Genomic DNA, 4,652 nt, shown 5'->3' with positions numbered 1-4,652 from the left:
AACACCAAACTTAGAGTTTGACTGTGGGGGCTCTGTTTGACTCTGCATTGAGAGAAGCTGTTTATGCTTCCTCTCATTACCAAATAACTTGGCATTTAGCTTCATGATGGCTCCTAGATATTGAGCAACTTGCTCTTCAGTTAAATCTTCATCTTCTTCAGAAGAAGAATAGTCTTCAGAGCTCATGAATGGTAGAAGGAAATTTAATGGAATCTCTATGGTCTCTATATGAGCCTTAGATTCCTTTAGGTCCTCAATAGGGAACTCCTTCTTTCTTGAGAGATGTCCCATGAGGTCTTCCTCATTGGGATTCACGACTTTCCCCTCCTCTTTGCATTCGGCCATATTGACTATGTCAATGGCCTTGCACTCTCTCTTTGGATTCTCTTCAGTATTGCTTGGGAGATTACTGGGAGGAGTTTCATTGACCTTCTTGCTCAGCTGGCCTACTTGTACCTCCAAATTTTTGATGGAAGATCTTGTTTCACTCATGAAACTTAAAGTTGCCTTAGATAGATCAGAGACTATGTTTGATAAGTTAGAGGGATTCTGTTCGAAATTCTTTGTCTGTTTCTGAGAAGATGATGGAAAAGGCTTGCTATTGCTAAACCTGTTTCTTCCACCATTATTAAAGCCTTGTTGGGGCTTTTGTTGATCCTTCCATGAGAAATTTGGATGATTTCTCCATGATGAATTATAGGTGTTTCCATAAGGTTCACCCATGTAATTTACCTCTGCTATTGCAAGGTTCTCAGGATCATAAGCCTCTTCAGAAGCCGCCTTTTTAGTACTGTTGGATGCATTTTGCCATCCATTCAGACTTTGAGAGATCATGTTGACTTGCTGAGTCAACACTTTGTTCTGAGCCAATATGGCATTCAGAGCATCAATTTCAAGAACTCCCTTCCTCTGAGGCGTCCCATTATTCACGAAATTCCTCTCAAAAGTGTACATGGATTGGTAATTTGCAACGATGTCAATAAGTTCTTGAGCTTCTGCAGGCGTTTTCTTTAGGTGAATGGATCCACCTGCAGAATGGTCCAATGACATTTTGGAAAACTCAGATAGACCATAATAGAATATTTCTAATATGGTCCATTCTGAAAACATGTCAGAAGGACACTTTTTGGTCATCTGCTTGTATCTTTCCCAAGCTTCATAGAGGGATTCACCATCTTTTTGCTTGAAGGTCTGAACATCCACTCTAAGCTTGCTCAGCTTTTGAGGAGGAAAGAATTTATCCAAGAAGGCTGTGACCAGCTTATCCAGTAGTCCAGGCTATCTTTAGGTTGTGAATCCAACCATGTTCTAGCTCTGTCTCTTACAGTAAAAGGGAAAAGCATGAGCATGTAGACATTAGGATCTACTCCATTTGTCTTAACAGTCTCACAAATCTGCAAGAACTCAGTTAAAAACTGACAAGGATCTTCAGATGGAAGTCCATGAAACTTGCAGTTCTGTTGCATCAAAGCAACTAATTGAGGTTTCAGCTCAAAATTGTTTGCTCCAATGGCAGGAATTGAGATTCTTCTTCCATCAAACATGGATGTTGGTTTAGTAAAATCACCTAGCATTCTCCTTGCATTATTGTTGTTGGGTTCGGCTACCATCTCCTTCTCTTGTTCGAAAATTTTAGAAACATTGTCTCTGGATTGTTGTAATTTAGCTTCTCTTAGTTTCCTCTTCAGAGTCCTTTCAGGTTCTGGATCAGCTTTAACAAAGATGCCTTTTTCCTTATTCCTGCTCATATGAAAGAGAAGAGAAAAAGAAAAGAAAGAGGAATCCTCTATGTCACAGTAAAGTGGTTCCTTATTGTTAGTAGAAGAAGAAAGGGAATAAAGAAAAGAGAATGAATAGTCTGGATAAAGAGTAAAGGTAGGGGCAGTGAATTGAGATGAAGCGAGGTGAAGAGAAATGTTAGTAAATAAATAAATAAATAGAATAAGAGGAGAGATAGAGAATTTCGAAAATAATTTTGAAAAAGTAGTTAGTGATTTTTGAAAATTAAAGATAAGATATAATTAAAATTGAAATTTAAAACAATTCATTAATTAAAAATAATTTTTGAAAAAGGATGAGATATTTTCAAAAATTAGAGAGAGAAGTAGTTAGGTGGTTAATGAGCGGATAATTTATACACTTTTTGGAATTATTTTTAGGTAGTTTTTAGTAGGATCTAACTACTTTTAGGGATGTCTTCTTTAGTTTTTATGCGAAATTCATATTTCTGGACTTTACTATGAGTTTGTGTGTTTTTCTGTGGTTTTAGGTAATTTCTGGCTGAAATGAGGGACCTGAGCAAAACTCTGATAAAAGGCTGACAAAGGACTGCTGATACTATTGGATTCTGACCTTTCTGCACTCGAAATAGATTTTCTAGAGCTAAAGAACTCCAAATGGTGTGCTCTCAATGGCGTTGGAAAGTAGACATTCAGAGCTTTCCAGCAATATATAATAGTTCATACTTTATTCGAGATTAGATGACACAAACTGGCGCTCAACGCCAGTTCTACGCTGCATTCTGGAGTCAAATGCCAGAAACAATTTACGAACCAGAGTTGAACGCCAAAAACATGTTACAACTTGGCGTTCAACTCCAATAGAAGCCTTAGCTCGTGTAAAGCTCAATCTCAGCCCAAGCACACACCAAGTGGGCCCTAGAAGTGGATTTCTGCATCAATTACTTACTTCTGTAATCCCTAGTAGCTAGTCTAGTATAAATAGGACTTTTTACTATTATATTTTCATCCTGGGTTGTATTTTTGATCATGTGATCATGTTTTGGGGGCTGGCCATTCGGCCATGGCTGAACCTTCATCACTTATGTATTTTGAACGGTGGAGTTTCTACACACCATAGATTAAGGGTGTGGAGCTCTGCTGTACCTCAAGTTTCAATGCAATTACTACTATTTTCTATTCAATTCCGCTTATTCTTATTCTAAAATATTCGTTGCACTTCAACATGATGAATGTGATGATCTGTGATACTCATCATCATTCTCACCTATGAACACGTGACTGACAACCACTTCTGTTCTACCTTAGACCAAGCGCATATCTCTTGGATTCCTTAATCAGAATCTTCGTGGTATAAGCTAGATTGATGGCGGCATTCATGAGAATCCGGAAAGTCTAAACCTTGTCTGTGGTATTCCGAGTAGGATTCAGGGATTGAACGACTGTGACGAGCTTCAAACTCGCGATTGTTGGGCGTGATGACAAATGCAAAAGAATCAAGGGATTCTATTCCAACATGATCGAGAACCGACAGATGATTAGTCGTGCCGTGACAGAGCATTTGGACCTTTTTCACTAAGAGGATGGGATATAGCCATTGACAACGGTGATGCCCTACATACAGTTTGCCATGGAAAGGAATAAGAAGGATTGAAGGAAGGTAGTAGGAAAGCAAAGATCCAATAGGGACAAGCATCTCCATACACTTATCTGAAATTCCCACCATTGAATTACATGAGTAACTCTATCTTTATTTTCTGCTTTATTTACTTTTCGAAAACTCCATAACATTTATTATCCGCCTAACTGAGATTTACATGATGACCATAGCTTGCTTCATACCAACAATCTCCGTGGGACGACCCTTACTCACGTAAGGTATTACTTGGACGACCCAGTGCACTTGCTGGTTAGTTGTGTGGAGTTGTGACAAAGTGTGATTCACGTTTGAGAGCGCTACCAAGTTTATTGGTGCCATTGTTGATGATCACAATTTTGTGCACCAAGTTTTTGGCGCCGTTGCTGGGGATTGTTCGAGTATGGACAACTGACGGCTCATCTTATTGCTCAGATTGGGTAATTTTATTTTATTTTATTTTATTTTATTGTTCTTAATTTTCAAAAAAAAATATATTACTTATCCTGTTCTTTAGAATTTTTAAGAATGAATTGTAGAGTTATATGAAGCATATTGAAGCCTGGTTGGCATGTCTAAATTCTTTTGGACTGAGGCTTCAAAACCATCTTCATAGAGGCAAGTTAATTGGAATATTAGCTGTATGCTAAAGCTTGGCTGGCTATTGGCCATATCTAGTGTTTTGGACCAGAGCTTTCACATAAAGCTTGGCTGGCTATTAAGCCATGTCTAATTCTTGGACCGGAGCTTTAGACAAACATTGCATGATTCCTGGAATTCATATTAAAAATTTAGAATTTCTTATTTTATTTTTCCTATATGTTTTCGAAAAAATATAAAAATAAAATACAAAAAAATTAGAAAATCATAAAAATAAAAAATATTTTGTGTTTCTTATTAGAGTCTTGTGTCAAGTTTTAAGTTTGGTGTCAATTGCATATTCATCATGCATTTTTCGAAAATTGCATTCATGCATTGCATTCATCATGATCTTCAAGTTGTTCTTGATGAACTTTCTTGTTTGATCTTCATATTTTCTTGTTTTGTGTTGTATAGTGTTTTTCATGTGCATTTTTGCATTCATAGTGTCTAAACATGAAAGATTTCTAAGTTTGGTGTCTTGCATGTTTTCTTTACATTGAAAGTTTTTCAAAAATATGTTCTTGATGTTCATCATGATCTTCAAAGTGTTCTTGTTATTCATCTTGACATTCATAGTGTTCTTGCATGTATCATGTGTTTTGATCCAAAATTTTCATGCATTGACTATTTTTAGT

At 37.0% G+C, this 4,652-nt stretch overlaps 1 non-coding gene across 1 annotated transcript; it reads left to right on the top strand.

Moving 5' to 3' along the window:
- The first annotated feature begins 1,108 nt into the window (after positions 1 to 1,108).
- Positions 1,109 to 1,212, top strand: LOC127746839 (small nucleolar RNA R71). Its single transcript, XR_008008651.1, has one exon. It is a non-coding gene; the product is annotated as a small nucleolar RNA R71 (small nucleolar RNA).
- Positions 1,213 to 4,652: the final 3,440 nt, after the last annotated feature.

Source organism: Arachis duranensis, chromosome 4 (assembly GCF_000817695.3).
Source record: "Arachis duranensis cultivar V14167 chromosome 4, aradu.V14167.gnm2.J7QH, whole genome shotgun sequence".
NCBI classification, from domain to species: Eukaryota; Viridiplantae; Streptophyta; class Magnoliopsida; order Fabales; family Fabaceae; genus Arachis; species Arachis duranensis.
The sequence above is the reverse complement of the archived record's forward strand: the minus strand, read 5'-3'. Positions and strand labels throughout refer to the sequence as shown.